Here is a 10,586-nt window from a genome sequence, read left to right as displayed (position 1 = left end):
TACACATACAATAACACTGTATACACATACAATAACACTGTATACACATACAATAACACTGTATACACATACAATAACACTGTATACACATACAATAACACTGTATACTGCCACACCAGTACAATAATAACACTGTATACACATACAATAACACTGTACACACATACAATAACACTGTATACACATACAATAACACTGTATACACATACAATAACACTGTACACACATACAATAACACTGTATACACATACAATAACACTGTATACACATACAATAACACTGTATACACATACAATAACACTGTATACACATACAATAACACTGTATACTGCCACACCAGTACAATAATAACACTGTATGCACATACAATAACACTGTATACACATACAATAACACTGTATACACATACAATAACACTGTATACTGCCACACGGATATGGTAATAACACTGTATACTGCCACATCAGTGCAATAATAACACTATACTTTCACATGGATACAATAATAACACTGTATACTTATACAATAACACTGTATACATTTACAATAACACTGTACACTGCCACACCAGTGCAATAATAACACTGTATACTGTCACATGGATACAATTATAACACTGCATACTGCCACACTGGTACTTAAATACAATGTATACTGTCACACTGGTAGAATAACAATGTATTCTGCTACACCGATACAATAATAACACTGTATTCTGCCACACCAGTGCAATAATAACACTATATACACATACAGTAACACTGTACACTGCCGCACCGGTACAATAATAACACTGTACACTGCCGCACCGGTACAATAATAACACTGTACACTGCCGCACCGGTACAATAATAACACTGTACACTGCCGCACCGGTACAATAATAACACTGTACACTGCCGCATCGGTACAATAATAACACTGTACACTGCCGCACCGGTACAATAATAACACTGTACACTGCCGCACCGGTACAATAATAACACTGTACACTGCCGCACCGGTACAATAATAACACTGTACACTGTCGCACCGGTACAATAATAACACTGTACACTGCCGCACCGGTACAATAATAACACTGTACACTGCCGCACCGGTACAATAATAACACTGTACACTGCCGCACCGGTACAATAATAACGCTGTATACTGCTGCACCAGTGCAAAAATAACGCTGTATACTGACTCACCGGTGCAGAAATACACAGTTTTTTATTGTACCGGTGTAGCAGTATACCGTGTAATTATTGATATAATGTTAAACTGTGTCGGCGTTTTAATATATGGTGTACTGGTGTGGTGGCACACTGTGTATTATTGTACTGGTGTGGTATTATTGTAGCGGTACACAATGTTATTATTGTACCGGTGTGGCGGTATACAGTGTTGTTATTGTACTGGTGTGGCGGTATACAGTGTTGTTATTGTACCGGTGTGGTGGTATACAGTGTTGTTATTGTACTGGTGTGGCGGTATACAGTGTTATTATTATACCGGTGTGGCGGTATATAGTGTTATTATTGTACCGGTGTGGTGGTATACACTGTTGTTATTGTACTGGTGTGGTGGTATACAGTGTTGTTGTTGTACTGGTGTAGCGGTATATAGTGTTGTTATTGTACTGGTGTGACGGTATATAGTGTTATTATTGTACTGGTGTGGTGGTATACAGTGTTGTTATTGTACCGGTGTGGCAGTATACAGTATTATTGTACCAGTGTGACGGTATACAGTGTTGTTGTTGTACCGGTGTGGCGGTATACAGTATTGTTGTTGTACCGGTGTGGCGGTATACAGTGTTGTTATTGTACCGGTGTAGCGGTATACAGTGTTGTTATTGTACCGGTGTGGCGGTATACAGTATTGTTGTTGTACCGGTGTGGCGGTATATAGTGTTATTGTACTGGTGTATCAGTTAGTTTGGCGGTGTACAGTGTGTTGTATAGTTGTGCACATTGTTATTCTTTTACTCTACATTGAAGTCAGCGCTGCCGGTTCCTGTGTTTGATCTGTCAATAGCTTGGAGTGAAGTTCATTGTCATTTGTGTGTGAAGAACAACACTGCGAGTTATTACTTATTACAACCTCTTGCTGTACAATAAGGAAGCAATGAAGAGATACACAAGTAAAGAGCATTAACTATGCCTCAAATGATAGAAAACAATAGTTTATGGGTTTTTTTCAGCAATATTGAAATTTGTACTTTGCGCTACTGCTGCCATTTTTTCAGCCGTAATCCCCTGCCTCATCATAGAACAGTGTTTCTCAACCAGGGTGCCTCCAGCTGTTGCAAAACTTCAACTCCCAGCATGCCCGGACAGCCGTTGGCTGTCCGGGAATGCTGGGAGTTGTAGTTTTGCAACAGCTGGAGGCACCCTGGTTGAGAAACACTGTCATAGAACAACAATCTGATTCCTGACTGTAGGTGCGGAGAGAGTGACTGCTTGTTGTCTGTCACTGACAGGGTTGTAAATGTGACAACTGGAGTTACATCGATCCCGTTGTTGCTTTTGCAAGAAAATGAAAGCAGCAATGGAATAGAAAAATGCTGAAAATAAAATAAGACTTCTCGATGGTTCGGGAATGTTAATAACTACCAATGGATCCATCTGACCACCACTATGTGTATGAGAATAAATACAGAAAACATCTACACCTCTGTAGCTGTGTGTGTTATTGTCTGAACTGAAATAAAAATGTTTCCTGAATAGAACTTCAAGTTGCAGTGAAGACTGACCCAAAGTAGGATCAGTAGGAAATGGGGAGCAATTCAGCAATCTGTGTATAACAATACAAAGTGATGTCGTTCAGGCCTTGCTGAAAGTGGGTGACTGCTTGTGTGGTCATGGCTGCCAACGCTGGCTTCTGGCAGCAGCTTAACCCCTTAAGGACTCAGGGTTTTTCCGTTTTTGCACTTTCGTTTTTTCCTCCTTACCTTTAAAAAATCATAACCCTTTCAATTTTCCACCTAAAAATCCATATTATGGCTTATTTTTTGCGACGCCAATTCTACTTTGCAGTGACATTAGTCATTTTACCCAAAAATGCACGGCGAAACGGAAAAAAAAATCATTGTGCGACAAAATCGAAAAAAAAACGCCATTTTGTAACTTTTGGGGGCTTCCGTTTCTACGCAGTGCATATTTCGGTAAAAATGACACCTTATCATTATTCTGTAGGTCCATACGGTTAAAATGATACCCTACTTATATAGGTTTGATTTTGTCGCACTTCTGGAAAAAATCATAACTACATGCAGGAAAATTTATACGTTTAAAAATGTCATCTTCTGACCCCTATAACTTTTTTATTTTTCCACGTACGGGGCGGTATGAGGACTCATTTTTTGCGCCGTGATCTGAAGTTTTTATTGGTATGATTTTTGTTTTGATCTGACTTTTTGATCACTTTTTATTCATTTTTTAATGTTATAAAAAGTTACCAAAATACGCTTTTTTGGACTTTGGAATTTTTTTGCGCGCACGCCATTGACCGTATGGCTTAATTAATGATATATTTTTATAGTTCGGACATTTATGCACGCGGCGATACCACATATGTTTATTTTATTTTTTTTTTTACACTGTTTTATTTTTCTTATGGGAAAAGGGGGGTGATTCAAACTTTTATTAGGGAAGGGGTTAAATGACCTTTATTAACACTTTTTTTTTACATTGTCTTTGCAGTGTTATAGGTCCCATAGGAACCTATAACACTGCACACACTGATCTCTCATCCTGATCACAGGCGTGTATTAACACGCCTGTGATCAGCATTATCGACGCTTGACTGCTCCTGCCTGGATCTCAGGCACGGAGCAGTCATTCGTCGATCGGACACCGAGGAGGCAGGTAAGAGCCCTCCCGGTGTCCGATCAGCTGTTCGGGACGCCGCGATTTCACCGCGGCGGTCCCGAACAGCCCAACTGAGCAGCCGGGATACTTTCAGTTTCACTTTAGAAGCGGCGGTCAGCTTTGACCGCCGCTTCTAAAGGGTTAATACCGCACATCGCCGCGATCGGCGATGTGTGGTATTAGCCGCGGGTCCCGGCCGTTGATGAGCGCCGGGACCCACGCGATATGATGCGGGATCGCGGCGCGATCCCGCTTCATATCGCGGGAGCCGGCGCAGGACGTAAATATACGTCCTGCGTCGTTAAGGGGTTAAAGGGGTATTCCAGGAAAAAAACTTTTTTTATTTATTTATATATGAACTGGCTTCAGAAAGTTAAACAGATTTGTAAATTACTTCTATATAAAAATCTTAATCCTTCCAGTAGTTATCAGCTGCTGAAGTTGGGTTGTTCTTTTCTGTCTGACAACAGTGCTCTCTGCTGACACCTCTGCTTGTCTCAGGAACTGTCTGAAGCATTAGAGGTTTGCTAAGGGGATTTGCTAAAGTTGTTTTCCTAGAATACCCCTTTAATATAGTATGAAAGGGAATTGGGAGCTTTGGGTAGATTTATGAAAACTTGTACAGAGGAAAGGTTGACCAGTTGCCCATAGCAACCAATCAGAATGCCTCTTATTTTTCAGAGGCATTTTTAGGGTGCGTTCACATATTCTTGGTTTTTGCGGGTTTTCCGCTGCGTATTTGAAAGAGGCGGGCTCTCCTCGGCTGTCCGCAGCAGATTTTCCACGGAGGAATTTACGCTGCCGAAAATCTGCCGCAAGCCCTATTGAAGTCAGTAGGGGATGGGGTGGATTTTACGCAGCGTAAATTCCGCTGTGGAAAATCTGCTATGAACAGCTGAGAAGAGCCTGCCCCTTTCAAATACACAGCGGAAAACCCGCAAAAACAAATAGCGTGTGAACGTACCCTCAGGCTGCGTTCACACTGCGTATAGACCCATCCCGTTTTTCTCCCGTCAAAAGTAAAAACGAACTTTAACAAAAACGGACAATAACGGATGCAAACAAATATCCGTTTGTATCTGTTTGGAGACGTTATTGTTCAGTTAATAAACCCAAAAAAAATTTTTTTTTTTTGTTCTGAGCATGCTCAGAAGTAAAGAACAGATCAAAAAACGGATGCAAACGGATGACATTAAAAGCTGATCCGTTTTCCATAGACTTAAATGTTAAATTTACTGTATCCATTTTTTCTTCCGTTTTTTTGATGGAAGAAAAAACACTGCATGTGCCGTTTTTTTTCTGCCATCAAAAAAATGAAAGTGAGTGCAGATGGGTACAAATGGATGTAAACGGATGGTGAAAAAATTCCATTGACATTGAATGGGATTTTTTTTTAAACGTTTTTAATCCGTTTACAGCAAGAACGGAACCAAAAAGGGGATAAAAAAAAAAACTGTGGACATAAACACACCCTTAAAGGGGTTCTCCCTTGTTTATACTGTTTTTTGTTATTATGTTTGTGTGTTATGTGTGTATAAGTACCGTATGTATTTTTTTATGTGTGTTGTGATTATGTATATATGTGTTTTCTTACCTTTTGTGAAGATCCGGAAGCTGGCCCCTTTTTCTTCCAGCGGCTTGCTGTGTAACCTCGGCCTCCGCCATGTTGTGTTCAGTAAGTGGGATGTCGGGGGGGGGGGGGGGTGTTCTTGCTTCTGTCCTTCCTATCTTCTGACGTCCGAGGCAAATCTTTTCTTCCTGTTTCTTCCGTGGCTCAGCGACGAATCTGCGGACTCTTCCGCCGCATGCGCAGGTAGTTTTTTTTTTTTTTTACCAATAAAGTTTTTTTTCTCTAATTGACAAACTGCGCTTGCACGAAGCTACGCTATTAGCGTAGACCTAACGTACGCTACGCTGTTAGCGTAGCACTTGCATACTCACGCATGCGCAGACAGTTTGTCAATTAGAGAAAAAAACTTTATTGGTAAAAAAAAAAAAAAAAACTACCTGCGCATGCGCCAGAAGAGTCCGCAGATTCGTCGCTGAGCCACGGAAGAAACAGGAAGAAAAGATTCGCCTCGGACGTCAGAAGATAGGAAGGACAGAAGCAAGAACACCCCCCGACATCCCACTTACCGAACACAACATGGCGGAGGCCGAGGTTACACAGCAAGCTACTGGAAGAAAAAGGGGCCAGCTTCCGGATCTTCACAAAAGGTAAGAAAATACATATATACATAATCACAACACACATAAAAAAATACATACGGTACTTATACACACATAACACACAAACATAATAACAAAAAACTGTATAAACAAGGGAGAACCCCTTTAAAGAGGTAATAAGCGATCTGGTTGGTTGTTATGGGCAACTGGTCAACTTTTCCTCTGCACAGGTTTTAATAAATCTCTCCCTTTTTATGTTTAGATATTTTTATGATTATTGAAGGGATAATACTTTTTACCAGTTAATACATTGTATTATGCTGAGGACCAGTGTTTATTTGTTTACAGATGTTTAGTGTTAGTATTGCGCCCCTTGCTGTGTTTTATTTGCCTCTTGACTCTCAAATTGCGATGTTGTTTGTTTTCTCATGTTCTTGAGCCTGGGAGGGCAGGATCCTTCACACGATTACCAAGGAGTCGTTTCTATAGAAGGCTGTCAGACATGGGAATTAACTTGTTTTATTGTATTTACGTGCTTATAAAATATTCCTTGCATATGATAATTTTTCCCCCCTCATTTAGCAGCTGTTTCACTCATATTGGAGCCATGTAGTCTGTATTCTTATCATTTATCTTTCTGAGTAAAGTGAGCAGACAAAAAAATTAAAGCTAGAAAAATTAAAGTGTGTACAAATATAGAAAAAAAAGACATGTCTCCAGAAAAAGTCCAACTATATGTGCAGCACCAAATTGTGGGCATTTTGTTGCAGATCTGCCTCTTTAAATTTTGTTATGGATTATTTTCATGTTGTAGGGTGAAAATTCTTAATGGCCCAACCTATTTTTTTTTTTTATTTTTTTTTTTTTTTTTAAGTTCGATTGGTTGTTATGGGCAAAACCAGACAGTTTTGGTTTCAGGCACATTTATAAATCTGGGCCAAAGTGTTTAAAATCTCTAAATATGCAGCATTTCCACTAGAAATCCACAATAAGGCTATGTGCACAGGGCCATAAGTTTACAGCTAATAAGAATGCTCTTTTCTCAGCAGTTTTTTGACCCATCTTTTTTTCAGTTTTTGCTGTTATTTTGGACTATACATGGCTATGTTCAGGGCCAACACTCCATTTTACAGCTGTAAAAAGGAATGTGTGTTTGAGCAAAGGTCCGTTTAAGTACGGAATAAAAAAATTAGTTTCACGGTTAACAAAAAAAAAAAGAAAATACTGTGTGGAAACATGACCTAAATCTGCATTTATGTATCATGCTTTACCCATTGAAGTTAATGGGGAAAAAAAAATCAAAAATCTTTTGCATTTCTGACACGAGGATTGACTTGTGACAGATTGAAAATTTGCACTGCAGGTCATGTTACCCAGTGTATGGATAAGATTTCCACAGAAACAATCCACATGGCTGCCACTGTAATATGAATATGCTGCAGATTTTCTACATGCAAATCCCCTCTTAGTAAAAACTGTCCCCTAATAAAAAACAAAATGCTTTCTCCACACTATCTTTATACCTATTTAAGTTACCTATAAGCAGCCACTTAGAGGTAATGCTCTCTTTCTCCGCTAATCTTTTCAGTGGCGGAACCTTCACCACTCAAATTCCATAGTGTGCACTGTGCAGCGGAATCCCATTGCCAGTTATGCGATTTTGCTTCATCAGAATTTCCAAATAGAATTTCAAAGTAGATTTCTACTTGGAAATTACGTAGTGTGAACTTAGCCTTACTCTTAGGCTAAGTTTCTACTTGGTTTTTTGTCCTGTGTTTTTTGGTTTGGGGAAAAAAAAAAACGCAAGAAAAAGCGGTAGTGCAATTTCCTGCATCTGGCGTTTTTTCTGGCGTTTTTCATTTGTGTGGAAATAGCATTTTTGGCCCCTTTGGCTTTTATTTTATTATTTTTTTTTTTTTGGGGGGGTACCCAAAATTTGTTGGGTACCAACAAAAAAAATAAATAAAAGATGCAGTAGTGATGTCAAAAATAAAAAAGGTATTTAACAAAATTTATATTTTTTTATAACAACATTTTTATTAAGTGTGTGTTTTCACTTTTTTTCCCCCTCTATTTTTTTAAAATTTTTTTGGTAGTACTACTACTCCCAGCATGAAACACTGTTTCATGATGGGAGTAGTAGAACCTGTAATAATAGACATATCGCCCCGGGTTTCAGTCCTGATGCCCGATGTGATTGTCCATTATATAGTATAGATGTGAAGCGGCTCTATACAGCGCTCACATCTCTGCTCTTTACTCCGGCCAGTGATGTGAATAGAACATCACTCATTCATATTTTCCACCCAGAGTCTGGATTGGCCGGATGGTTGCAGCCAATCACAGCCGGAGTATAGTGCAGAGATGGGATCGTTGTATAGAGCCGCTCCACATCTCTGCAATAGAAAGGACGATCACAGCGGATGTCAGAAGTGACACCTGTTGTGATCTGTCCTTAACTGCTGGTACTACTACTCCCATCATGGAGCACGCTCTGTTCCATGTTGGGAACTGTAGTACCTGCAGTTAAGGAAAGATCACAGCGAATGTCACTCCTGACACCTGCTGTGATCCTCCTGTATAATGTATAGATGCGGCCGGCCTCTCTTCTATGGTCTCCTGCACTGACGTGTGTGTGTGTGTGTGTATATATCTATTCATATTTCCCACAGAGATTTGTGATTGGTTGGAACCATCTGGCCAATCACAGCTCTTTGCGGGAAATATGAATATGTGTATATATACGGCAGTGCAGGGGACCAGGCCGCCCGCATCTATACATTATACAGGAGGATCGCAATGGAACCCAGGGCAATCTGTCAATTAGTACAGGTACTACTACTCCATCATGGAACAGTGTGTGTTCCATGCTGGGAGTAGTAGTACCACCTAAAAAATAAAGAATTAAAAGTGAAAAACACACACACACTACATTTTTATTATTGTCGGCTACATTTTTAGTGCCCTGCCCGCCCAGATAAATTGATCCCTGTTTAAAAATTTATAAAAAATGTTGTTATAAAAAAGATAAATTTCGTTAAATACAATTTTTTCCATCACTACTGTATTTTAAAAAAAACATTTTTTATAGTACCCTACGAAATTTTATTAAAAAACGCATCTCCATCACTTTTTTGGATCACTAAAAAAGTGAATAAAAGCCGCCTGAAAAAAACGCCAAAGTTAAAACCCACATGGCATTTTTTCTTAGCATTTTTTTACTCCCATAGACTTCTAAGGGAGAAAAAGCCACAATTTCATGGGAAAAAAAACTCCAGTAGCTCAACATGCTGCGATTTTGAAAAACCGTCAAGGAGCTGAAAAACGCCCAAAAAAGTGAAATAACGCCAAAAGGATAAAAAAAAAACGCCAAACTGAAAAATGCCAAGTGGAAAAAGAATTTAGCGATTTCTCATTGATTTACAACTAACATCTGGCCGCAGCGTTTTTTGGACAAAAAACGTCAATGCGGCAGAATTGGCGTTTTTCTTGGCGTCCCCCCCCCCCCAATAAAAAAAAAGTAGAAACTTAGCCTGAGGCTCCCTTCCAACCGTGTTCAGCTTGTATGTTGTGAGTACCTAAGTGCCTACAGTGCTTAAAGGAGATCTCAAGTACACATTTTTAATAATATCCTGTGCCCAGGCTGCAAAAATAACAAAACAAACTTTAACTCACCTTCCGACGGTCCCTCGTTGTGCCGTTATTGCTGTCTCGATCCTCTGGTGCTGCCGGCTTTTTCCTGGGGACGGTGAGTCATACTGCGTTCAGCGTATCACCGGCCGCAGCTATGTCCCGCCTCGGCCAGTGATAGGCTGAGTGCACTGTCATGTAAGAAGCCTGGACCCCACCTTCTCCCTGCTGCCCGGGCCCCTTACGTGACAGTGCACTCAACCTATCACCGCCTGAGGTGGGACGTCGCTGCGGCCGGCGATACACTGAGCGCAGTATGAGTCACTGTCTGCAGGAAGAAGACCAGCCCCGGGGGACTGAGATACCGATAATGGCGCAACATCATAATGTTAGTTGAAGTTTGTTTTGTTGCTTTTTGCAGCTCGGGCACAGGGGATTATTAAAAATGTGTACTACAGATCTCCTTCAAATTAAATGGGTCCATAGACCCTAAAAGACACAATAGATGGATTTATAGACTCCCAATGGCAGAATAGATGACACTTGTGTCCTTTTGGCATCGGCCCAACAGGTGTATATTATGATACATTTGTTTGATACATCCTTTAATGTATTGTAAAAGGGTTGCTTGTTGCACTTTCTTATACAGTTTGCTTCTGCTACAATGGTGTCTTGTGAATGACATACAGCTGTTGTGTAGTTCAGGGCTGTTCTGTGCATACCTTGGGAGATTTTCCAGCTCATGTTCTGTATGTAAAGCTAAATCAGAATGTGAACAGATCCTGACCCCGTTCATTAGAATCAGCCTGTTCTGACATCAGAATATGCAATTACACAAATGTAATCTACATGCACATGAATAGAAATGTTCCATTGACGTATATCGTATAGCTCTTCTATGAAATTGACATTAACTCAGTGACTATTATA

At 40.1% G+C, this 10,586-nt stretch overlaps 1 protein-coding gene across 3 annotated transcripts in view; it reads left to right on the top strand.

Annotated features, from left to right (window-relative positions):
* FNDC3A (fibronectin type III domain containing 3A) overlaps nucleotides 1–10,586 on the top strand; it is a 316,088-nt gene that overhangs the window by 607 nt on the left and 304,895 nt on the right. The gene's annotated exons all lie outside the window — the stretch shown is intronic.

Source organism: Hyla sarda, chromosome 2 (genome assembly GCF_029499605.1).
Source record: "Hyla sarda isolate aHylSar1 chromosome 2, aHylSar1.hap1, whole genome shotgun sequence".
In the NCBI taxonomy this organism is placed as follows: domain Eukaryota; kingdom Metazoa; phylum Chordata; class Amphibia; order Anura; family Hylidae; genus Hyla; species Hyla sarda.
The sequence above is the reverse complement of the archived record's forward strand: the minus strand, read 5'-3'. Positions and strand labels throughout refer to the sequence as shown.